Source organism: Hyalella azteca, unplaced genomic scaffold (assembly GCF_000764305.2).
Source record: "Hyalella azteca isolate HAZT.00-mixed unplaced genomic scaffold, Hazt_2.0.2 contig15432, whole genome shotgun sequence".
Lineage (NCBI taxonomy): Eukaryota > Metazoa > Arthropoda > Malacostraca > Amphipoda > Hyalellidae > Hyalella > Hyalella azteca.
The window spans coordinates 4,508-32,362 of NW_025945286.1; the positions used below are offsets into that span (position 1 = coordinate 4,508).

The 27,855-nt window shown below is 39.6% G+C and overlaps 1 protein-coding gene across 1 annotated transcript in view; it reads left to right on the forward strand.

The window, feature by feature from the left end:
• Nucleotides 1-387: 387 nt before the first annotated feature.
• LOC108678736 overlaps nucleotides 388-27,855 on the forward strand; it is a 64,974-nt gene continuing 37,506 nt past the window's right edge. Inside the window, exon 1 of the mRNA XM_047884416.1 lies at nucleotides 388-667. The gene's annotated coding sequence lies outside the window, so the exon portion shown is untranslated. The remainder of the gene's footprint in view (nucleotides 668-27,855) is intronic.

Genomic DNA, 27,855 nt, shown 5'->3' on the forward strand with positions numbered 1-27,855 from the left:
AATGAAGCATTTGTGTGGATCAGCTTTATTGCAGAGGCTATCAATGGGATGCCTTACACTATTAAGAGGTTTCTTTCTTGAAGCACCCCCGTATGAATAACTTAATAACAAAACTGCAAGGGATAAATTTGTTTAACAATAAGTTTTAGTTTAGTATCCTGATTGTCTGTATAATTTAAAGATACTGTGTTTAAATTTATAATAATTTTCATTTAAGCATCGAAATTAATGATAACACATACGTTTTATGAATTGCAGCGAGTTACTTTCATGCCTTGCTCGGCAATTAAAAATAATACTTAGGCTCTCATTAAGTGCACATATAGGTCATCTTTCCAATGATAATTTGATTTTCTTACTTCTGGACAGATATCGTACGAGTTCAACATACGTTACATGAATGTTGCTTGTTCCTTCACATAACATTCTTGATGAGATTCTGAATGCAAGTGTTTTGATAAAAGACATTTCCAGCTTCAGATAGAGAATCTGCAAATTATTTTTCCACTTTTTCCTTCCTCTTCAACCAAAGTTTATTGGAAATTTGTCGTTGAAATTTGAATGATAAACAGTACCAGAGATATGTAGCAACGAACTGTACCTGATAACACGTCATGTCCGTCGTCGCCCTCGTCACATCTCCCTTCACTGATCTCAGCTTCCCAGGGTGAGTGTCTCGGTTAGGAAATAACTTCTGTTTTACCCACATCTTCTTCCTTATTTCTTATATTTCCCACTTATCCATGTGATTTGGTTTATTTTGCTCCGAAAATCTACTCTACTTTAATTGTTGGGTTTAGTTCAAATTATCTTAGGATTAGAGTACGCAGGATAAATCTAAATGTTTGAAGTCGTTTAATAGTGCTAAGCTTACAGTTTTTATACAGGTAGCAGCGTATATTGCAAATAGTGTGCTACATATTTAGCGTAATAGATGATGTTTCACGTCGAAAAGGAATTTTTTCGACATATCAAGGCTTAATACTGAGATGCATCAGTCATTCCAAACCTTCGTGTGATTATTTTAAATATTTTCTTCATCAAATATTCCCCGCCCTCTCTCTCTGCCCATCCGTGAAAAGCTGACAGATGCACCACCAGCGTTCCTACATCAATCCGCTTTTCATGAATTGATGGAAAATCTGTCAAGTTTTGAAACAAGTTTGGTCCGCTTTGAAAGATAAAACGCCGGCAATTAGGCCCTCTCTCGAGAGACATGACTTGTCAAACTCATTTCCAGCGATGGACGTGGAACTTTTGCCGTGATTTTCATGATCATTTGTGCTCTGAAATTTGTGGCAACGGCGAAAATATTTTTGATTTTTAGCGCATTTTCTCATTTATGGAAAAAATGCACTATTGTGCTCGCCATGTCCGTCTGTCCGTCTGTCTGTCTGTCTGTCCGTCCGTCTGTCCGTCCGTCTGTCCGTGACCTCAAGTTTTCGTCGACGAGAAAATGCGCTCTCTGTCACTCACTGCAGTGGGTACTGAGTTATATTTTTTCACTTATGTAGAAAATATTTTTGATTTTTAGCGCATTTTCTCATTTATGGAAAAAATGCACTATTGTGCTCGCCATGTCCGTCTGTCCGTCTGTCTGTCTGTCTGTCCGTCTGTCTGTCCGTCCGTCTGTCCGTGACCTCAAGTTTTCGTCGACGAGAAAATGCGCTCTCTGTCACTCACTGCAGTGGGTACTGAGTTATATTTTTTCACTTATGTTATACGTCGTTTTTTTCTTGAAATTTCTAGCCTACGTGCGTGCAGCCACAAAGCTGGGAAAACGTTCATTGGCTCATACGTATTTCCGTTCATGTAGTCGCGATTAATTTATGATAAGAATGTAAAAATGTTCACGAATAATCAGTGAATTACCCATTGAGAGTTGAGATTAATCACCTCTGCCTCAAATGAAAACATCATATTCCGTAGATTAATCTAGAATCTAACGTAAAGACTACAAGTCTCGTCAAAAATCAATAGACTAAAGTTTAAAAAAACAGTCAAATACAAAAAATCTACTTGTTCTGTGATATTTTCTTCGAGGCTTCTGTTTTTGGCGCTTATTAGGGGTGATAGAATATAGTCGGAATGCAAGCGTTTGAATTTTCCGCTGAACCTCTACCACCCGTAGCAGAACTGATCATCTTGTTATCTTGGTATTATCTTGAACGCATCTCACAATTAATCACGTCATGGGTAACGAATTTCGCTTTTTGTTCCTTGAATTTGAGAAACTCCACGCTACTGTGTCAGGCAGTATGAACCCGTCGGAAGAATACCGTGCCAGCTTGACGCTCAGTGGTGCCCCGTGAAATATTCAGTGCCAACCACGCCCGCGTCGTCCGACCTCTAACATTTGTGTTGTCATATCTCTGGGTGCACAGTTTTACGTTTTTTTATCTAAAATCAATGTTTGTAATATGCCTATTGCAATACCAATAAAAATGTAATCTGATCTTGAATATAGTCCATTAATGTTTTCAGACCGTCAAATTTTTGCGTGCGATATACGCTGAAGACGTGAACAATGTTTTTATTGTGAACGTATATGATGGTTTACTTCCGTAAACGCTGCACATCGAATGCAGATTTGACGCATAATAGAAATTTTTATTTCTACAAGCTGAACACTATTAAAATATGAGTTACCTAATAGGCCGAAAAATCTCATCTTCTAAACTCCTACCGTTCTTATAAATTGCAGCTAGGAAAATCTTCTTTTCATTCAATGCTAAGACGACTGTAATGGAACGAACTCATCACTCGCACTCGGGTCATCAATTGAGTCGTACGTCAGGCACTGCAGTCTTCAGTCTCCTGCGTTCTTCAGGCACTGCGTTCTTCCTTAGCGTTTTACAATCAGAAGAAACTTTTCATTAGCCTCGTAATAAGTTACGGTCGCCGTAACGTTTTTATTTACGGTCACCGCCACTCTGATTGCTCATCGTAAATTGGTTTAGGTGACTTATAGTATACTTATATTATTTCCTCCCATTCTTTAAAACGCTTTTGATGTTCTCTCTGAAGACAATGTTCTTTTATCCGGTGATTTCTTGATGATATTGGCTGAGAAAAAATCTGGCTTAAGATATTGGCTTAATCTTCTTAAGATATTGGCTGAGAAGCTTTAAAATCACGAGTAAAATATATGGATCTGTGCTATAAAAGAAATAAGGAACGATGCGACTTTTGATATCTCAGGCATGTAAGCGACATTTAGCTATTATTTAGCATTTAAAAAAATGATGAAGAGAATAGCATTTAGTCTGACGCCATCATGCCTCGTTGATTGATCTCGCTCTGAAGGTCATGTATGATTGGCGTGAATATTTGAAACATTTTTCACGGACACCCAACCGTTGAGAAGATTATTGGGGCGATGTAAATCAGCGCGATCTTGAATTTTCAGTATTGGAATTTTTCTTCGATATTTGAGAAGTGATTCTATATCACAGAAACTTTTTGAAACGTGACAATGATGACGTAAAAATTCCTGAAATTTTGAAATACCATAATTAACCCACAATATTGACGGGAAAAAAAGAAAAAAATGTAACTCAGTACTCACTGCAGTGAGTGACAGAGAGCTAATTTTTTCGTCGACGAAAACTTGAAGTCACGGACGGACAGATAGACGGACGGACGGACAGACGGACATGGCAAGCACAATCAATTTTTTCCATAAATGAAAAAAAAGCGCTCAAAATAAAAGATAATTAACTGAAAAAAGAAATGTTAGGTAGAGATGGATTATGGTCTTTGGTTGATATAGCACAAAGAAATCCTTTTCATTTATAAAGCTAAATATTGTTTTACCTAATTGTTGCGGAGCCAAAAGGTGAAAAATCCAATCGAAGATTGCAGCCTATAGTTACTGTGGATTTGAAATCTCATTCTCAAAGGCTTTCATCAAATATAAACTCATGAACTCACGATATTGAACGCTTACATAAAATTAACCAACCATATTTTACCGTAGCATTGACTCCTGTAAACGGGAAGCCTAAACTATATCATATAGACAGTATTTACGTGTACACTGTCATCCGCATTTCAGTGGCAGTATGTCTACGTGCCAAGAAGCCTAGTACTGCATTTTAGTGACAGTATTTGTACTCAGTACACTGTACACTGCGTTGCAGTAGTCGTCATGGCTACACGCTCTATTTACACTCTGCTGAACGGAATGCCGAGCGTCTCTATCCCGGAAATTAAGTGTGATTTTCGGGGCGCCGCGTCGGCCGCTCCGTGGGGGTCGTCCGCTCGAGAAATGCATGGCGTTGTTGCTGCAGCTCACCGGGGGTGAATACGAACAGAGCACTTGCTTGAATATTGCAATAACTGTAATATGAGGTCCATATCTCATCATACATTAAATATTGCATTCACCACACTACAAGGATGATATTTCATCATACATTAAATATTGCTGTCATTGCACTATAATTCAGGTATCTCATCATGAATCAAAGGTAACCGTAAAAAAAGTGTTAGCAAAAGTCATTCTTATACATAAGTATTGTCGGCAGTAGCCACAACAGCAGCAGCAGCAGCAGCAGTATCAAAATTTCCTTCGGTAGCATCATTTTAAATTGTGGCAGTAGTAGCAGTTACACAGCAAATGTAATAGAGCTGTTGGTGGCAACAGCAGCAGCGCGAGCAGTTAGAGACGCTGCAGGGCCATCAGCTGCAGCTGAAAGGAAATTATTAACAGCAGCAGAAGTAATTTCATCCTGGATGCGGTAACAGCTGTATTAGCAATTGCGAAAACCGCAGCAACGGTAATGACAGCAATAAATGAAAGAGTGGTAATAATATATGTAGCTGCTGCAGCAGTAGCTGTGTCAGCAATATCAGAGACAGCACTAGCATTAGCTTTTTGGAAAATCGAGGCAATTCGCTGCAAACAGCAGCAGAAGCAATGCAGATTGCTTCTGAAAAATAACAAGGTAGCGAAGTCAATAGCATTAGTTTCATCAGTAAGTGCTGTGGTAACAGCAGCCGTAGCAATAGCAGCAGCTACTCTAACAGAGGTTTATGATGCAAGATGGCAACAACAATACAAACAACAATATAGCAACAGCAACTGCAGTCGCAGGGCTGTCTCGGTAACAGCATTACGAAGCTCGCTTGCCTTGCCGCCGTCCAGGGGCGCGTGCCTAACGAAGCGTGACAGCTGCCACGGGCACCTCGGCTGGCTTTATTTTGTGATTTCGTAAATCAGAAAAATGCGGCAATCTTTAACACATGAAAATACCAGATAAACGATGATGTTTACCCCGAGTTTACCCTTAAAGTGGACAGATCCCTCACCTCATCAGACGCTACAGGCTGACAATACCGTGTAGACCATCGGATACCGTAAACAATGAACTGAACAGGGACGAAACTTGATGTCTGCGCCTCGTATATGCATCGCTGCATCGCTACTGGGCTGCAATGATCAACTCTTAAGAGCGAATGACTGCCATTAGCACTCAGGAAACATGCAAATTTACTAATTCATTAACAGATTGAGAATGAAAAAAAGTTAGAGCAAGAATGGCAGGCAAGAGCTGGGCGTGGCTGGGCTTGCGGTGGCAGCGCAGGCATATAGAATAGCAAGACGGAGCTGGACTCATGGTGGCAGATGGTGGCAGGTGGTGCCAATAAAAGCGGTATATACATTGCATGAGGAAGCTGGGCACACGATGGCAGGTGGTGGCAACGCAGGCAGCAATAATAGCAGGAGGGAGCTGGGCACACGATGGCAGGTGGTGGCAGCGCAGGCAGCAAGAATGGCAAGCAGGAGCTGGACAAGGCAGCGTTGGAAGGCTGGGTATTTATAGCGGCATGAGGGCAGCCGAGGTTGGGTCGCACCGCCAGGCCTGCCGCTGGCACAATGGCTGGAGCGGGGGTGAGATTTTGGGGTCATTTATTTAGATACCTTTAGTGAAAATCATATCGTTATTGTAAAGCTTATTCGATCATTATTTTCACTAGAGGATAATGACCAAACTTGAAAGGACCTCATTAGAAAAACTGAATCATTCACTAAATTTCATTATAAAATTTATTGTAAACCCTCTGACGACACATTTAATGAAATGTTCTTCAATCCACGGTCGGTTAAATCAGACAGTAAAACATGCTGCGTTAAAATTTGGTAAAATATTAAGATTAATTTCCTTAGAGAAACCAACATATATATTTCGATGTTTCGCAGCGCGGGTTTTCTCAGCGATTTATATTAACGCGGACATTTTTCACTGCTCTAAACGTCGTGTATTGCGCTGGACTATGAAGTATGGGCGATGGAAGAGTGCAATATTTTTCTAACATTTAGAGCAACTATAACATTTACACTTATAATACCCACATAGAGACGTACATCTCAAACGATTGCAACAAAAGAACCTACAACAACAACATCAGCCTCGCTTATCCCACAATACTTAAACCTGTAATACTGAAGCTTCCAACACCCAAATAGTGCAGCATCGGTACAAATAAGATCAAAATCATAAACACAAGAAATGCAAATAGAGCATTTACTCACCGACACCGACATCACTAACACCCGCATCACCAAATTCTGCAAAATTAACTCGTACGCAGCAACCTAAAAACACCGCAACACCAGCACTTATAACACCAATACCTGCAACATCAACAGCTGCAACACCAAAGCTTTCTTCACTAATCCTGTTTGCAACGGTGATGCTGTGGCTACGCTCACTGTCAAAATTTGCACCTGATTACGTAATAGTGAAACTAAGGGCTGCTCTTGAATAAATAGAATGTCATAGTAAAAATAAATGAACGAATAAAGCGTATATGTGTATAAAGCGAATGTATGAATGAAGTGTATATGTGTATGAAGCGAATGCATGAATGAAATGTAAGTGTGAATGGAGCGAACGCATGAATGAAGCTTATTGTATGTGCATGGAGCGAATGCATGATTGAAGCGTACTTGTGTAAGAAGTGCATGAATGAATAAAGCGTATGTGTATGAGGAGCGAACGCATGAATGAAATGTATGTGTGAATGGGTGGTCGAATAACTGAACGATTTCCCCATCGCAGGCAATTAAGTCGTTAAATGGCAATCCTCTTTATCACCGCTCAATCAAGCCCTTACTGATCTGATCAACTGAAACTTTGATTAATTTTCACTGTTCATCACTGCAAACTGCAACGCAGAGCTCAGCCGTGCTCAGTGATGAGATGAGAATAGTTTGGTTAATAGTGGGGCAGTACTTTCAGCGGTGCAGTGAAGAGCACAGCAGTGCAGTGAAGAGCACAGCAGTGCAGTGAAGAGCACAGCAGTGCAGTGAAGAGCACAGCAGTGCAGTGAAGAGCACAGCAGNTGTCAACGTAAACTGGTGTCAACGTAAACTGGTGTCAACGTAAACTGGTGTCAACGTAAACTGGTGTCAACGTAAACTGGTGTCAACGTAAACTGGTGTCAACGTAAACTGGTGTCAACGTAAACTGGTGTCAACGTAAACTGGTGTCAACGTAAACTGGTGTCAACGTAAACTGGTGTCAACGTAAGGTGGTGTCAACGTAAACTGGTGTCAACGTAAACTGGTGTCAACGTAAGGTGGTGTCAACGTAAACTGGTGTCAACGTAAACTGGTGTCAACGTAAAGTTTGCCTACTTAAAGTTGAGTTAACGTCAAAAAGCGTAAACTTAAATTTGTATCAACATAAACGGTGCGTGATGTGATGGAGCAACGGGCCACATTTTTTGTTTTCGTTCGTCATGTCATGGACCCAGCGCATTATATTGAGTTGAGCCGAATAACGGACGTAATCAGTAAATTCAGAGTTGCAAATATGTGGCAGTCTTTCTTCTGACATTTCGAATTCATCATTAGTGCAATAAATAAACAACAACGATGAAAGCTAACCACTACTCACTTCATGAATGAACAAGAGATTCAATCCGAACTTTGATTGGTTTGAATATAGGAGTCTGATTTGACATATTATCCAGCTCATGAACATAAAATTATGTAGCATAATTTTATTAATAAACGCGCAAAAAATACTCACAAAAAAAACACTGATAACGAGGAGTCATTTCTTGCAATTTTTATTTCTATTTGCTGTTTTTCGACCTCAATTCTGAGGACTCAAATAATATAAACCGAAACAAAAAGAAGAATGCCAGAGGACATTCTCAGTGTCGTCTGCTGCAGACAATACTTCGCTCACTAATACCATTATTTTGCCTTCAATTAGGCGGCGGCAGACATCTGATGACAGTAAAACTGGGCTGCACGACAACGTTGCGACTGAAGAGCTACTGCCAGACTTTTGTTCGCAGGAGTTGGAGTTGCTGGCGTTGTGGGGGTTGCAGACGTTGTGTAGGGTTGCAGACGTTGTGTAGGGTTGCAGACGTTGTGTGGGGTTGCAGACGTTGTATGGGGTTGCAGACGTTGTGGTGGTTGCAGACGTTGTGGTGGTTGCAGACGTTGTGGTGGTTGCAGACCTTGTGTAGGGTAGCAGACGTTGTGTGGGGTTGCAGACGTTGTGTGGGTTGCAGACGTTGTGTGGGGTTGCAGACGTTGTGTGGGTTGCAGACGTTGTGTAGGGTTGCAGACGTTGTGTGGGGTTGCAGACGTTGTGTAGGGTTGCAGACGTTGTGTGGGTTGCAGACGTTGTGTAGGGTAGCAGACGTTGTGTGGGGTTGCAGACGTTGTGTGGGTTGCAGACGTTGTGAAGGGTTGCAGACGTTGTGTTTGGTTGCAGACGTTGTGTTTGGTTGCAGACGTTGTCGGGTTGCAGACGTTGTGTAGGGTTGCAGACGTTGTGTGGGGTTGCAGACGTTGTGTGGGGGTTGCAGACGTTGCGTGGGGTTGCAGACGTTGTGTAGGGTTGCAGACGTTGTGTTTGGTTGCAAACGTTGTGTAGGGTTGCAGAGAAGTTTCGACTTTGTGGAATTGCGTCTGGCGTGAGTGTGTTGCAGAGGTTATAAAGGGATTAGACGTAGCACAGACACCAGACGTTAATGCGTCTCAGAGGTCATAAAGCCATGAGGCATTTAGGAGTTCTTGACGTGAGTGATTTGTTGATTTTTTTCAGACGTAGACATTGCAGAGGCGCAAACATCGGGGCTGCTGCAAACATTGGGCGGACAGACTTTTTGGAATTTGAATATATTTTGTAGCGAACCAGGCAATGAGGCGCCTGCAGACATTATGGCAGGTGCAGACACTATGGAGTCACTGGACATAATGGTTGCAGTAGACGTATTTGAAGCGTTGGAAATGTAAAGTTTGATGGTGACAATGCTGGAATAAAGTTTACTGAAACTCAGAGGCTAGGGAGAGGCTGGACTAAGGTGTGAGGCAAGTTTATTGTTCACAGGTACAGGGCTGGTGATGAACTGACATGGAGCAAAACGGGTATGACAAAGTTAACACAAAAATGAACTGTTTTTTAGGTGGTTTGATTCAAGAAGTCAGGCGGGATGTTGCTACATACATTAAGGCTGGTCAGACATTGTGGAAGCCTCCAGCATTACCTATGGCTTCTTTAAATATCGTGGGTGCTGCAGACATTAAAGGTGCTGTAGACATTACGGAGGCAATAGATGCGGAAGGGACAGTACGTAAGGCCTTCAAAGTATGTGTAGTTTCTGACAGCTTTGAGCGTTTTTGAAATGTGGCAGCAGAGGGTTGTGGCGGCGGCAGACGCTGCAAACGTTTCATTTGCAATAGATGTTACAGACGTAATATACACAGTAGACGTTGTAGATAACAGATGCTGCAGACGTTATATGAATAGCAGATGTTCGACAAGCTGCAGACTGTGGCAGTTGTTGCGAATCCCCTCCTGAGGATCGTAGTCTCACACACTGCTTATTAGTCTGCACGGCTTGTATTACCAACGATCCGGAATAACGATTACCAAAGATTTTGTTACCAATTAACTAACAAAATAGAGCATAAGAACTATAGTGTATTCAGTGAATAAATTTTTCCTGGGCGAATCTGCCCAACACGTTCATGCCACACTGAGTATCGTCCTAGTATAACACTGAGCATCGCACGAGTGCAACGCTGAATATCACTCACTCACATATTATATGACCTGTAACACTGAGTATAATTTACGTGTAACACAGAATGTCATTCACGTACACCACTGAATATCATTCACGGGCAATAATAAGTATCATTCGCATACAACACTGAGTATCACTCACGTACAACTGAGTATAATTCACCACCCGGCAGCCCGCGCTCAAACTCGTACATGCAAGGCTGGGTTCGGAACAGAGAAAAAGAGGCTCTTCTTTGCAGTGAAAATATAGTGCTGGCAATGGTCCGTAACCTGTGTGTACGCCGACTATGCGATATTACCTAGCCAATATTGCGAATATTACGTCTCTAATATTGCGAAGATTTCCTCCCATTACATCTTAATATCGCTACAGCCATCACAGTGTCCAATGCCCAACACGAAAACGATTGTTGGTTGCATCTGTTATAGTTGCGATTAACTTATGTAATCTTAATTAGATTTGAAAAAAAACGCATAATTTGTTGAGCCTCTGCTCAGTGTTGTTGCAGGTCTTGACTCGAGATGACACTGAATAATTTCAGAACTAGGCCGTTGCTCGTATCTGCGTGGCATGAAGCCTTTGTCGTCTCCGCGTGGCATGGCATGAAGCATCACTCATCTTTGCGAGCTATATACGAATAGCCACATGTCTCTGTGAGTACAAACACTACCTCATGAGTTCCATCCTGCTGTTCGTGCGTGAAACGAACCGTAGCTGATCTCACTGTGGAACGAACAGTCATTCATGTCTGAGTGTTAAGAATCGGTACTCAGCCCTGCGTGCCGCGAACCGTCATTTACATTTGCGTGGCATGAACCGTCACTCATGTCTGGGTGCTACGAACTGTCACTAATCTCTGCGTGGCGTGAAACGTCACAACTCTTTGCGTGGCACGAACCGTCACTCATCTCAGCGTGGCACGAACCGTCACTCATCTCTGCGTGGCACGAACCGTCACTCATCTCTGCGTGGGATGAACCGTCACTCATCTCAGCGTGGCACGAACCGTCACTAATCTCTGCGTGGCACGAACCGTCACTCATCTCTGCGTGGCATGAACCGTCACTCATCTCAGCGTGGCACGAACCGTCACTCATCTCTGCGTGGCACGAACCGTCACTCATCTCTGCGTGGGATGCAGCTGCAAGTTCGTAATCGTTATCCAGGTCTCCTGAACGACGCCCGACGTCGCGAGTTTAGATGAGTTGCCGCTGAGTTGTGCTCATGTGGGCGGCGCCACAGTGCAAGACCGCCGTGATATGCCGGTGTTATGTGGGGGATGTGGGGGGATGTTGGCGCTGTAACATGTTATGTTGGTGTAGGACATTGTTGTGTTATGTAATGATGATGTTGATGTGTTATGTGGGGATGTTGGTGTGGGTTATGGCCGTGTTATGTGTTTATGCTTGTTATTTTCTCAATTATGCTTATAGGTAGTTTTTAACCATTAATATAGTGTTGTTTTAGCGTTATTCATCAATTTATTATAAGATTGCTATGAAAGATTCCAAAATTTTGCAAAATTTTATATAAATATCGTAATGATGCATATGTACGTACTCGTACATATACATGATACACGTTAACAGATACTTAAATGTTGTTGATATCTGACCAGTTTTAGTCCGAACATCTAATTTGCTCTTATTCTGTTTAAATAATAATTTTTTTGCTGAATTCCCTTAGAATTTTGACTGACAAAGCTCGAGGTTTCATAGAATGAGAGTAATATTGATGTGAGTTATTATAAATGTCCAGTATACGGTTGACGGAATGCACAAACATGATGAAGAAATGTTTAATTTACTTCTCATCGAATTACTTGCTTAAATGCTCTTATTTCAAAAATTCACGTGGACAATTGTTTGGCAATTTGAATACAAACTTTCATATTTCAATTCGTGCGATACGAAATGATAATAATTATGACATTTGCGTTATTTCTTCGACATGTAAAACTTGTTCATGTTCCTCTCGGTGCGCAGGGCTCGCAGGCCCACACTGCAGTGCCGTCAATTATTGTGCGAGCTCAAATGAAACAAAACTTGCCCGCAGAGTTATTCAATTATTTGCCAAGTTCATATTGACTTGGTAAGTTTGGTCAGAATTCTGAACGCGGTTAAACTTCTTGAGCTCTAATTCATCCGCACAGAGAAATGGCGTAGAAAAATATCAGCTTTATACTCCCATTTGACCTGTTCTTGGGTCGTGACGAAAATTCTTTTAGTGCAGTTTTGAATTAACCTCGTTTTTTGAATGGTGTGCTGATGCGTTTGCAAAAGTAAATTTTCCAAGTATTAATGGTATTTCGTTATATTAAAGGTTTTTTTTTGGTTAACATTGGGCGAATCTAGAATTTCGTTTAGAATTTCATTGGGCGAATTTTGATTTAAAAATAATGTTAATGATTGTTCTAGTAAGAAAATTGAATAAACATCACTCATGGAACGTTGTGTTGACGTACAGTACAATATTGTATAACTGTTACTAGCACGACTATGCTTCAACGCTCAAATAACGGCATTGCAATCATTTCGATTTTTACTCAGTTTTGGGAAGGAGGTAAGGTAAAAATTCTACTCGTATCTATCAATGCATTCATGTTAGTGCTCGATGCTCTGTCGATGTTCAACTGAATACATTGAAATCATCAAGATATTGCAGCGAGACAAGTTGTTTGATTAATGATACATGAAAATAAAATTCACTAGTAATATTGCTTAAGTGTTGCGTCACATCGAAACGAGCGAACGAAGATTTTGAGAACTATTCTATTTCACGTACCTCTATGTTTATGCTGCAATAATATGACAGCTCACCGATAATCGAACCCGCGACTCAGACCCCCTGGACGCAATGACGCGTTTGGCGTTCCCACACCTAATATTTTAAGGTCTTACTCACATAATATGGTCAATATACCTAATATAAGAAAATAATACAGTTTAATTGTCAAGATAATACGGATAATAATGTTATGGTTTTCTCAAATTTAATTTCGAAAAATTATTTTCAGCACTCAAATTAGTTCAGCGATATTCTCGCTATATTTAACCTGCACTCGTTCGTGTTTTTCAACACAAATTTCGTTAATATTAATTTATTTAGATTCGCATTTCTGAATGTCATGCAGAACTTGAATAATGTTGTTGGAGAAGAACATTTATTATAAAATTAAAGGAAAATTTCCCCGAACTTGAATTTGGAGCTGATTTTTTAATGGGATTTGCCTCGGAACTCATATTGACATTCTATGCATTTTTGTGGAACCATATCATTTATCCCTTTCAAAATTGTTATGATAATAGAGAGATGCAGAAACAAGGTGGATGATCCTAATTTTAAAAAATTATCTTGTCTAAAGACATGCACGATAAAAAGCAAGAACCTTCGTTAGTCCTCTCACTCGCCCGCTTATGTTTTGTTTCGCACAAACCTTATCGCAGAAGCCGTTTCAGTTTACGGCCAGCCTTCATTTTATTGAAGCACCATACACTTTCACAGACGTAGTAAAGGTAAGAAAATATTCACGCGTTACCCCTGCCTGAAAATGAAGGCTTCTTGACTGGCGCTGCCTTAAGAGTCCTGGTCCATTTTGTGACGGGGGTGCTCACGCTAACGGTCATTGGCTCCGCTTGGCTTATCCCTTTAGTGCGGCTGCTTTTGCAGGCTGGAACTTTGAAGAATTCTCGCTAACCTCGTTAGGTTCTCCGTGTGACGGTCACATTTATTTCCTCTGTCCCCCCTCCTTCCTGTTTGGTTGACCGGGCCAAGCGCGGTGCCTAGCTGCTATTCTCATAGGAAAAAGAAAAGGGTTCACTTCCCTTTGAGACGTTTCATGTGTTTTTATCGAATTACGAGACAAATAATTATATCTTTGCTTATCTTTGAGACATCTTATGTCTTTGTATATCACTGAGATTTCTTAAGTCTTTGAGATATCTTATGTCTTCGAGAAATATTTGTTTGCTGCTGCCCTTAATAACTTTTAAAGAGCCTAGCGTATACTTATTGTATACGAAAATAGCTGAAATCTATTCACAAAGATGTATAGTAAATTATAAACGAAAGATTCAAAGTTGTTTGCATCAAATCTTTACGAAGATTCACTGGCCACGTCCATATTTCTTATTCACTCTCAACATCATCATATTCGCTACGAAATAATACCTATCCTTAACTGCGATTACAATCACGCACCAGTCCCTTCAATAATGCGTTATTGTGTCCGTAAATATCACCGACGTTTCTTCATAAATTACTTTGTTATAGCAGGATTCTTTTCCTGTGTCCTGGGGTCACATTGCCAGTGTTGTGGAGGATCCGAGGCCAGCGTGGAGGTCCGTCACAGAAGAATGAACCGTAGCATGTGTCCGAGCTTCCGTAGGAGGGCCATCAGCGGGCCAATAGAGAGTCATAACTGTCACAGAACCAGGACTTCAGCTTCATAACTCGGGTCAATTTAAAAGGCAACCGCCCGTCAAAATTCTGCCTGGTTGCCAGATGCGCTAGCAGCAACTTAGATCTGCCTGACGTTGCGGGTAATTCAAACTTGGATGCGAGGAGTTAGGTCGACTGTTTTTGAGGAGTAACCCGAAGAAATTGCAGGGAGAATAAGAGAGCTATAGAGCTCTGCCGGGAGGCTTGATGCCAGCTCTGCCAGGTGGCAAAACATCGACCTAACTTGGACGACATCGTAAGAAATTACCTGACTTGTCTTTCATTCTAAGCATTGCTACCAAACAATAGAAATTGTGCCTTCGAAGTCGCAGCATTGCTTTCTTTTGATGAAGCCAGCAATAAATAATTTTATTAACATCCTGTATCAATGATGAAAGCGACATCATGGATAACAGCCACAGAATTCTCCACCATCTCATTCTGTGTCCTGAATCACTGTATACTGTGACATGCATCTCTGCGTGCTATGAATTGCATTTCTGCATGCTGAACCCTGAATCTCTGCATGTTGTGACTCGTTTTTCTGCGTGCTTTGACTTACATTTCTGAATTATGAGTTTTGAATCTTTGCATGCCGTGAACTCAATCTCTGTGCATTTGATCAGCAGTCGCTACACTCTGTTGTCTGAGATCATTTGCTTGTCTCGTTTGTTAGAAATTTCCACATTCCTTAGGATCTAAATTTGTTCTTTTTCTCCATGCCTATCGTTAGGCTTGGGTTACATGCCTCATGGCCTATTTACATGATTTTAAGAATTAATTAAAAAAAAAAATTATGTTAGGCTTGATACAAAAAACAGTAAACAAAATGGAACTTTTATTTCAGAGATGACTGGTCCAAATCTTGAGAAAGCAGACGTATTCATAAAAATCTAGAATTGAACCAAGTCGCGAAAAGTGACGCTTGGCAGCGGTTCCAATACAGTTTATCGCCGTTGTGCCGACGAATAAACCCGGCCCAACATAACTGTAGAAGCAAGAAATATCTCATACATTTTACAATTCTGCAATCCAGTAGTAGTATTCCAGTGTCGCAATGAGTTTCAATCTAATACATTCATATAGCAAATCATTACAAGTTTTCCACACCGTGATGTACGAAAGGCTCTTTCTATCGCAAACAGTGACGCTGAAAGTCACCCAAAATAGAAAGAATGTTGTTCCCCATCGGATACGCAGTTATTCTATCGAATAGAAAGAATAAATAGCTGTTAGATAGTTGGTAATCAAATCATAAGTTTTATGAACATAAATGTAAGACGGAATATGTCACTATAACAGCCACGGACCCACCTTAAAATCTTTAGCCACCAAGCGGTTAAGCTGCAACTTTAAGAGGCATGTAAATAGGCCATGTAAAGGGAAATTATGATAGTAGAAAGGGAGGACAGACTCCAATAATTAACTAGCAAGTCGAGCTTAGGAAAGCATTAAGCCTTCCCAAAAGATTAGGAACAAATATTTATCTTCAGTAAAAAGCCGAAGCTCAAAAGTCAAAGTGGTCATACCACAAGAAAAGGCAAAGCCCAAATTCAACACTGGAGTCGGTCCTATCCTAATCAAAGAAAGCACGAACATGCATAATTAACGAAAATAAATAAAACGAAAAACAAAGAGTGATCACTCAAAATAATAAATAGCAATTAGGAAGGAATGGCTTTATACACTCCTAACGGAGCAACATTAATGTGATGTTTTCACCACCAAGTCTTACAGCCAACTCCTACTATTTACAAACCCAAGCCTAACGATAGGCATGGAGAAAAAGAACAAATTTAGATCCTAAGGAATGTGGAAATTTCTAACACGGTATAAGCTAACAAAATGAGAACGCAAGCTAAGAACAACAGCAGGGGCCATATGGACGTCCATTATTTGGTTATGGCGTAATTAACCCACAAATGAGACCCAAATCCTTTATATCTTTCGGGCCATTGTTTGTGGCAGGAAAAGTTGGAGGTCATTAAGAGATAAGAAGCCGTGATTAAACTTCCTGCGTTCGTTCCATTCACTTTACGAATGATCGTTCTTCATCACGCTTCTCATTAATCATTGTTAAATACCGATTAATGAATTGTTATCATTATTATATTAATGATAATAATTCATTAATAATTGATCATTCGTTCGTTAATCTTGCATTATTGCTGCAAGCTGATCAAGGTTAAATGTTATCACGGGTATTTTATGTTCTTTTGGTAAAGCTACCGTATCTTTTCGAAACCTATGAAAATATTACGTAATTGGCAATAAATGATTTGAAATTATGTTGCATATTTGTGTTGAGCCTCTTCCTAGCAGGGTGCGTGGCCTGACCTAACGCATACCTCGACACTGAGCCTCTCCCTGGCAGGGTGCGTGGCCTGACCTAACGCATACCCCGACACTGAGCCTCTCCCTGGCAGGATGCGTGGCCTGACCTAACGCATACCCCGACACTGAGCCTCTCCCTGGCAGGATGCGTGGCCTGACCTAACGCATACCCCGACACTGAGCCTCTCCCTGGCAGGATGCGTGGCCTAACCTAACGCATACCCCGATACTGAGCCTCTCCCTGGCAGGATGCGTGGCCTTTACCTAACGCATACCTTGACTATGGGCTTCTGCATAAATGCGCTCTCCGTGCATCGATGAGCAGTACGCATTCCGCCTCCGCTGCTGCGCCCGACAAGAGCACTCGCAATCAAATGTAATGGCGGTTCTAACGTTATTCTAATCTCAATTCATTACACGGCTGCAATTTCAATAATGACTTTATCCTCAATTAGGAACAATTACTTGGGATACAATTTTGTATTGAAGATTACGGGTATTACAACTTGAAAATGTTCATTATAACCGCGTGTGTGTTTGCTGAATGACATTGTCATCTAAAATTATTGCATAAACTTGTCTGTAGAAATGTTAATGTTGTTTGAATTATCGTCTCTCAATTTAATATGAAGTTTATTAATTTTGTATGAAAATTTGATGGTATTACATTTTTGGCACCTCTAATACAGTAGTTTTTTTAGCTGCCTAAAAATATTACTCCTGGTCTCTGTTGTCAAATTGGATGCGTGGTTTTGACTGTGAGGATCATGTTAAAAGAATTCTTCATATTCAATTTTCCGAGCACACGCCTTTTTAACGGGCCCGCATTTACGTGAATTTCGAGCTCGATCTCAAAGAATAATGTAAAAATTGAAAAATCTAATTGGATTATCAATAATATTTCAAAATACTGATAATATCGGGAAGTTTTAAATGTTTTCCACCATAATAAAATGTTACGTTAGACAACTTTCGGGGAGTAGAGTAACAAAAACATTGGAATCCAGATTGATGAAAATGACATGTAAGGCTCAGTTCTCCGCACAATGGACGCACAATAAACTGACGGCATTTAAGCCTGTAGCTTCGCGTAATTCTCCGAGCCTAGCGACGGAGAAATGGATCAGCCTGAAATGTATTGACAAAAAGCTGTCAGGTCCTCCACGGTAGAACATATAATACAATGGAGACAAGAAGATCGAAGGTACGACTGGAAATGTACATCAGTCTGCCCTTCAGCCAGACCGGTAAAGTCCTGAAGCGTTTCTTGACCAGAACTTGGGCGTCTCAAGTTTCAGGAGTTTTCGCTAAAAGCTTGAGTTTCCATGGAATCGCTCGGCCATAACTTTTCAGCTGTTAGGAAAAAAATGCAAAGATGGATAAAATATTGATAGAGGTTCTACTACGAGAAAACTGAAATCTCGAAGGTGCTCGAACAAAAGTTTTATAGCGTCTCTGAGAGAACTATCTGTAACACAATTTTTGGGGCGTTCTGCTGTAAATTATATGATCTTTGAGTAACGGCAGGCCGTTGAAAATAAATTGATGAGAATGATTCTAATTTCTCGTATGATAAGAACTTATCAGTTATATGTACGTTGGGATACTTCTAATAAATTTGATAAACAGTTCAAACAGCTCTTCAGATATAATAATGGTTAAATTCTTTACGCGATAAGTGCACAGAAAAAGCGAAAATCTGTATATACTGCTTTGCTACTATATAAATTGAACTCATGTTTTGAATTGTCAGCATTAAACTCGGTGTAAAACTTGCGATTCTCCCTGGAGAATGTGAAAAAGAAGTATATGAGATGCACTGTAGTTTTGTGCTATAGTCGCCGTGTCATACACGCTGAATAGTGTTGTACCACACTGTCAGCATTCATTACCAGTTCATACAACACTGTCAGCTTTCATTATCCAGCTCATGCACACTGTCAGCATTCATTACCAGCTCATGCCACACTGGCAGCATTTATTGCCCAGCTCATGCCACACTGTCAGCACTCGATCATGTCCCAGGTCATGCCACACTGTCAGCACTCATGTCCCAGGTCATGCCACACTGTCAGCACTCATGTCTCAGCTCATGCCGTCCCAGGTCATGCCACACTGTCAGCACTCATGTCCCAGGTCAAGCCACACTGTCAGCACTCATGTCTCAGGTCATGCCACACTGTCAGCAATTGTGTCTTAGCTGGAGGCTATGGCGAGACGCTTGCTGATGCCAAAGCAATAGTTTCAGGAGAGGCTGTAGGGCGCTTTGACATCTTTGGACATCTTACCGACACTCGAAAGTCTTAACGATGAATACCAAGAAGAAATAATTACCCATTGATAAATTTAAGATCTAATAAGTGCCTCAGTCTCACCATGTACATGTATTTTTAAGTTACCCAGCTAGTAGCACCTAACAGAGATACTGCAATGAATGAGATATCGATATATTTAATAAAAAATTATTTAATTGACCTTAGGTCCCAGGTAAATAATATGCTTACAAAAAGCTATGAAAAGCTTAGTATAGAACTCGTCATCGAACTTGAACTTAATTCAATTAAAGAGAGTCTGAGTTTATTTATCTTGCGATCAACCTAAGCTTCCATTTATTTAGTTACAGTCTTCTCAAAAGCGGATGTAATTGAGTAATTAATCACATAAATAGCTTCGTTAGTTCTATTCAATGATAGCATTTACAGTTAGATTGCATCGGTTACACTCATAACAGTAACTTAGGTCTAGCGTGTCACCCTACAGATCTATACACACTAGCTAGCTTGGATTTCTGCTCTGTTTTGGAGGGTTTCAACATCCGTAGACTGTTGTTGTATTTTGTCTCTATAATATCTATGCGAAATGAATCTGAAATGATGAAGAAGACGAGAATGTTTTCATAATAAACTCTCTCTCCAATATTAATACCTGACTAGTAATTATTAATGATATTTAAACTTTATTTAACTGCATCGTATAACACAAAACCCTGATTTGGAGCAAGCAACGCTGCAAACGTTTCGTCCTTTTTATTTTTACGGAGGCTATTAAAACGGCTGAAAAAATCATTCGTTCGAATTCTTAGCGTAATTTAATAGAGTAAATTTTCACTAGTCACCGTGAACGTAAGCTTTCGTCTGGTGAGCCAAAATTTATTATAATTTTAGTTATTCGTGATTATGAAACTCAAACGCCTTCGTTCCTAAGTTTTATACAATAATAGCTATATGTGCGATTTTTAGATATGATTTTTCAGACCTTTTTCTGTAGTTTTATTTAAGGCATAATTGGCGTTAGCTGAGTTCAAATTATATGCAATAAGCTAGGATGAAGTTTCAATTGTTGCAAGTTATTACCTCAGGGTTTTTGTTTTATTCCAATATTCAGAATTTTACGTATAACTATTTTGGTATCTTGATCTCCAATGAATGCTGAGTCATGCATGATTGTTACAATTATACATAATTTTCGCTGGTCTTTCGTTTCATATTTTGTTATAGTTCGTGCCAAAAATACCTGTCATCTTGAATTAAAGTTTGTTGAGAAATTTAGCGAATTTTTTTTTCTTGCCATTTATTTTTTTTATTTTCGACTCGAGTCCGGGCTACTATTGCGCCTATTGACTCGAGTTAACTCGCTGTAAAAAATATGTATTGTAAAACTCCTTGAAAGCCATATACAGTGTAGGCCTTGTTCTTCAAAATTCATGTCGTGATGAAATATATGTATGAAGGCTTCGTGTAACGTTAGTGCCGCCATAGAGAAACAAAGACCGCATTAATGGAACGATCACCACGCTGCCGCAGCTGTGGCCACAGCCTTATTTGAAGCTCTTATCGTCTTAATATTTTCAATAAATTGCCGTTGTTTTAGACTGGGATTTATTAAACGCACTGTATCAGGTTTCCTGAAGCCCTGGCTTAAACTCGCCGGCAACTCTTGTTCTGCTTTTTCCTTCTATCAAAGGAAATAGTCTTCTTATCGATGAAAGTATTCCAACTTGCATATTATGAATTATTCGTGAGTAGAAGTTGTTATTGTTACGCATGACGATTACGTGAACACCAAAATGAGACATGCACCTTGGCGAACGTTGAAAATGAATTTGGCTCTTCATTTGTAAATTCTCATCGTTTTTAGATGGGCTCATATATAATTTATTCATTTTTGTTCAAGAAGCGTTTTAGGGAGAAAGTCCATACTTTAGTTCGTATTTTCCTCTCACTTTCACTCGCAGCTTTGGACGATCACTCACGTAGTTCGAGTTTGAGCTGAGGAAGATCTGGAACGTAAGCGCTTGAACTTAGAACTTTTGATAAAGTTGCAGTGGACTAACTTTACAGCCCCTGATGCTGCAAAGGAGAATTTTATGAAGCTGGAGTAAACTGACTTTACAGTACTTGGTGCTGCAAAGGAGATTTGTATGAAGCTGGAGTAAACTGACTTTACAGTACTTGGTGCTGCAAAGGAGAATTCACGAACCACCTCAAATCTCCGTTTCCAGCTCCGGCTGATATTTTCGCCTACCTAAAATTGCTCTCTTTCACTCGGGGCGAAGGTCCACGGAACTTAAAACTGTGAAGGCAATCATAATCTTTTTTGACGGGTCTCTTAAGGCTGCACTTCAATGGAGTTGATACAGTCAATTTTGGGATGTGCTGGATCGGAAAGATTGATATTATAGGTTTAGGAGAAGTGTAGGTTAAAACGATTGGTTTAGATAGAGAAGCGCATGAAGAAATAGAAAGTAATTACATTGGCAGAATGTAGTGGCGAAGTAAGATATGACTTTTCATTAAGTTATACAGACAATATTTTTTGATATACCGAATTAATGTGACTTGTAATTCAAAAATTATTTTTCAACATAAAGGTTTTTGTGGTATTTATTTTTCCAATTTTCAAGTCACATAACTCTATCGTCAGTGTTATTGATATTATAATATTTTCATCAAAGCTATTTTTTAAAAAGAATTCTATTAGTGGTATAACTATTGAATCATTTCTGGGATACTAATTCAAGACCTCGCTTGCTTTTTCCAAATCAATCTCTCTATGCAATAGTGTTTCATTCTAATATTAGTTCAGCTGTAACGCACTTATTTTATTTCACGAGTAACTCGTCACGGCGGTCGAACAGGTTGTTGATAATGCAATGTTTGTTAAAGGGCAACGTTCCACACTACTTTTAAGCTGACTTTAAAGAAGTTTAAAGCTTACCTGTGCGTGTTGGATTAGTATTGATTTGTCTGTTAGCTTAGTTACTTGGGACTGCCGAACCTCTATTTATTTTTGAAACTTTTTTCTTCATCCATAATTTTCGATGATTCATTTATTTCATAACTGATTTACTTCGAATATGAATTTTGTTATTATACAGATTTTCTCGTATTATTTCTTATGCTATATTTTATTGCATTGATTTCAGTGAATGCATCGGTAACATTCACGCAACAGCGTGTTATTTACGATCCTGTACTATTTGAAGAATCTACAACATAGTTCTCTGCAATATTATACCGTCATTGTTACCAATAAATAGAGATAATCCGAGTCATTATTCGCGGGCAATCAAGATAGTCAAGTCGTCCAAATGACAATGATTTACTTCATTATTTTCCATGCACTATATTTAGGTAATTGAGATAATCCTAGCACCCATACGGCGTAGGTTGGTTGATGCTTTTTTCCAACACAATTTTCATATAATTAGGATAGTTTTGAGGTGCACATATATACATTGGTTAGTATCGCTAATATCCCAACACTGTTCGTAGGCAATTAAAATAGTCCATATGTTTAAAAAACATTGATTTGTGTTGTTTTACTTCCAACTTAGGAAATAACGATAGTGCTTACTTACTTTTGAGATTATTAGCTTTGTTATTTTCGCGTATTACGATAGTCCTAACGCCCAAATAACATTGTTTTATGTTATTATTTTCCTTGGAATATACGAACAATGTCGCAATAACAAGCCAGTTGACCCTGCCATCCTCACAGCAGAATGTACGTCTCCTGCAGCGGCCACAGCCTCACGGTTCCACAATGTCTGCCCGCCACAGGCGCGCCGCTCGCCACATCGGCCACAAAAAACTCAGCAGCGCCCTCACAAAAATGCCTCTCATGAGACAATTTCCGGAGTTTATTAAAAAGCCTCGCCTTGATGACTTCTCTATTTCGCAGAGCTGGGCTGGGACTGAGCCCTCCGAGTCTCCTTAAATTTCTTTACCAGCGAGGCCTCCTGCCTGCCAGCAAGGAAACAACTTATTATTTTCAAAGAGAAACTGATGAAGGGAATTTAAATTGTCCATTGTAATTAAATGCTGATTGTCGGTATGGACTACAATAATAATTTATTTGAAAACTATAAATAGTTTATTGAAGCTCTAAATATTTAAATATAAATTGGTTTAATTCTACATTGTGTCGAACGATTTAAATAAAAATATGTTAGAAAGTTTCATATTATGGAGAGCACACAATTTAAAAAAAAAATATGGGATTTTTTAACATTTTATGTTTAAACGATTGGAAATCGATATGGTAATTCTTTGTTGGCAATGAATTATGAAGGTTATGATTGATTAACCCATGGTTGAATTAATATTATTCCATATTAATATTGTATTAATTCAACCATGGATTAACTTCTTTGTGCCACTCTGAATCAATCTTTGTGTAGCGATGTTCTAAATAGATGACACTTATCTGATAAATAAATACGTCTATATGAGCGTTAATTCCATCCTCACCTACACCGCGTATTATATTTTAGGTGAAGAAGGAGTAATAATTATTAAGAGATTTTATCCTAAACTAATCTGTGGTTTCTAAGGGCAGCATATTTTATTTTTTATTTAAACAATCATCTAAATCATCAACATTTTGCTAGGAAAATTCCAACTCGAAGATCACCCGTATGAGTAGGCAAGCATTTGGTGTCACACACGATTTCTGATCGCTACCCGTCAACTAATTAATATTTAATTTAGGACATTTACATTTCTTATCCAGGACATTCACGCAATAAATGTCTTGGGACAATTAATTAATTAATGTAATATTTCTCAAAGGAATGAGTGGGGCAGTGTTCAAATCGCGATGCACTTTTTTGGCCTATCAGTATATCATCCTGAGCCAGTTTCGCCCAGCAGAAGAACGTTCCAGTGCTACGTGCAAAAAGTGAATCACCATTTGGACAACCTGGCCCAATGATTATTCTGCGTGAGAGCATCAGAACCACTGTCACCAGCTAGACTTGCTTAATTCAGAGTCCTTAATAAAACGTCTCGTAATTAAAGCATCGCATCTAACTTCGCCATCAACTTGCATTAAGAATTGTTAATTTAGGCGGAAAAATGAGCAAGAAGTAATCAAGTAGCACGAGGAAACCTAACTTTAGTGACGCTATTAAAGCTATCACATTAGCGCGGCTCAACGACAGCGTGGACTCTAGCGCTGCTCTCGTTGCTCTTTTTTGGAAAATGAGTGCTAATTTGCCCCATTTATATAAATGTGTATACTTTTCATGTTTATATTTATTTTCATAAATTTATTTTGTTGCATATTTATTTATGTAGGCTGGTTAGAATTAATGTTTTGTTGAAACATCTCTTTTATCAACAATGAACAGATTTTGTTCTGATTTGTTCTTATTTTGATTTTCCCGAGTCGTAATTTCAAAAAATAATTTGTGTTCAATTAAATAATGGATTAAACACAATTGAGTCTCGGATTAAATTAAGATTAATTGTGATTAATTTACCTACAAATTTTAATAACGTCATGATGTAAACGTACTTTATTTACCTCAAAAGCCAACTGAAATGTAGCTCATAATTTGGGATTTTAATGGAGAAGAAAAACTGTTCATGGAGTTGCATCATGCATTATATCGTATCACAGTAAAAGGCTCATCAGTTACGTCACTTAGCGTTCGCTTTGTTTACTCGTAATCTAATAATGCAATTACTTGAAATATAATCATGACCTCAATATATTTATAGGATATTAATAAAAGGCCTTCCAGCGAGCATGAGACTATACCAGCGGGTGGCAGGAGGGAGAGCAATAGAGCTTATTATTGTTAGCGATATTGTTATTATTATGGAGCTCGTCTGGAGTATTGGGAGGACTGCTGCTGCTGTTTAGAATTAGGAGAAACCATTCTGTTTGCCGTGAACTTCCACGTGAAGCCGGACTGCAGGTATTACAGCTGTGCAAACACTTTTGTTTCTTGACTTGATGTTAAAACTCTATGACTTTTAATTAATTATTTGCGTTTAGTGATTCTAATATCAATAACTGAATTCAAATGAGATCTAAAATAAATGATTTTCTTGTAATGTTGCAAAATTTGACTGCTTATTAAATTAATACACAGCGTTCAATTTGTATTAAAGTAATGTTTACCAAATCCGTAGATTTATTTACAGAGATTTCGTACAATGACCAAATCTTTATTAAAAACTTCATTAAAGCTGAAGTTTTAATGACTATATTACTCGATACGGAACTCAATTAAATTCAGCATAATTGATATCTATACCAAAAGAACCTGTGATCTTTCAAACAAACAAGCGAGGCTCGGCTTAGCAAAGAAATAAGTAGCTGAGAGTGAAAATTACCTCTTCGTTGCTGTGTAGCGAAATATAGGATCTTATGACGCAACAGAAAGTTTTATCGCAGTCCATCTATTATGTAAAATGAGCCCGGCTTCTTCTTAAGTACATCGCTCACCTCATGAATTATGCAAATTCCGGTCACATTAAAATATTTCCAACTTCTCTCCAGCGCCGAGCCTGCAATAAGCTCCCACGTGCCGGTCTCTGTATTGCCTGACTTTACGAGCGTCGTCATCAAATAGGATTTTGACGAAACCCGTATTGCTTGAACCTTAATTTGCTGTGTTTTAATTTTACTTGAGTGGGGACAAGTTTAAGAATATAAGATTGGGTAACTATTTCCGTTGAATGCGTGGACCTGAAAGAAATGAGGAATATGTTTTATGCATGTTTAAATTTGTTCATGTAACTTCTCATAAAGAGCCCAAAATTTTCGGCATGATACCAAATAAATGTTTAGTCTTTTGTACTTTCTTCTCTCTGTGAAAAGTGTTTTTTTTCTGTCCCACGGTCAACGATGCACGCAAAATGTCCCTGATAATTGATCGTTTGTTCCGGTGATCCAAGATGGCTTTCGTTCCCATACTGAAATTTTAACACGGCTCCACCATGTTTTTAACGTCATGTGCATCATTTATTGTAAAGTGTAAACCCACATATTAAGATGATATTAATGCATTGATTAATCAAATATAAAATAAATAAAGTATAAAGTCAGCGGAATGGAACAGTTACGAAATTATTCGAAAAGTTACGAGAAAGATGAAGTCTCGAAAAAGTTCTAAATTTTCTCAATCAATTTTCTATTTTATCAATCAGCTGTTCTTTTTTGACATTATTTTTTCGCTAATAATAACTCATGAAAATAGAAATGAAAGAAATAAATTAATACAGAGTAAAAAATTTGTACCGAAAAGTTCCGTAATAGAAAGATTTAAGTCATGATACCTGCTGAGCATGGAGCGTTGGGAAGGCAGCTCCCAACATCACGGCAGGGCGCTGAGGCGGAGGCGACAGGCTTAACGGACGCAGCGTATGGCAGACGCGCAGACCGGCATGAGCAATGAGACATGGCAGCTACAGGTGCTTCTGGGGCCGTCACTACAGCTGTGGTGGCGATCCGAGGGACGTTCACAGCTGGTGGCAGCAATTTGAGAGACGCTCACAGCTGGTGACGGCGATTCGAGGAGCTTCTTCAGCTGTGGCAGCGATTCGAGGCATGTTAACAGCTGGTGGCAGCAATCCGAGGGACGTTCACAGCTGGTGGCAGCGATTCGTGGAACGTTCGCAACTGGTGGAAGTAATTTGAGAGAGTTGGACTCAACTTGGAAGTTACATACAAAGAAAAAAACTAAGATATGAATGTCACTACGAAGAAAGAGTCTCAGACATGAATGTCACTCTGAAGAAGAAGTCTCAGACTTGAATGTCACTCTGAAGAAGAAGTCTCAGACATGAATGTCACTCTGAAGAAGAAGTCTCAGACATGAATGTCACTCTGAAGAAGGAGTCTCATACATGAATGTCACCCTGAAGAAGAAGTCTGAGACATGAATGTCACCCTGAAGAAGGAGTCTCAGACATGAATGTCACCCTGAAGAAGGAGTCTCAGACATGAATGTCACTCCAAAGAAGGAGTCTCAGACACGAATGTCACCCTGAAGAAGGAGTCTCAGACATGAATGTCACTCCAAAGAAGGAGTCGCAGACATGAATGTCACTCCAAAGAAGGCTCCTGTAGTCGAGGCTCGTCTCACCAAGCCTGGTTGTGAGCCGCTGGGCCGGAAACATCGATTTCCTCTTCTCTGGAGCCCCGAAATCCTTTCTTTATGTGGCTGCTCGGGAGATAGTGAAGCGGTTATATTGGCTCAGCTCATACGACGGTCACCCACCGTCGTAATTACACCCTGTGTAACTGCTTCGAATTTTCACTTATTGATAGACGTATTATTATCCTGTAATAAATATATTGTGTTATATGAAAAACTTATTCTGTTGGATAATTAAGTAGGAATTATGAAGATGTACGATATAATCATTGTTTTGCTCATATTTCAATTGATATGTTGAAACCTTGATGTGTAACTCTGTTCCAACTTTGATCACCAAGGCCAGTCCATGGTCATCCAAGTCCCAGCTCGATCGAATGCGATGATGCTAAATGCAACTTGGCAAGCCCAACGCATATCGTTCATCGTAAAGTTTTGGCGTCAGTACTCCGGAGTTACGGGAGTTTCAATTTGCCGCTTCAGCGGTGCTTGGTGAGACAAATTGTCAGTTCAGTATGCATAAAGTATATAAGTTACGGGGTGATGATGCCTTCCCTGCATTCCGACGAGCTGCCGGGGTTTTGGGTTCAGGATCACAGTACATATATGTTAGGCAAACAGCTGTGTGC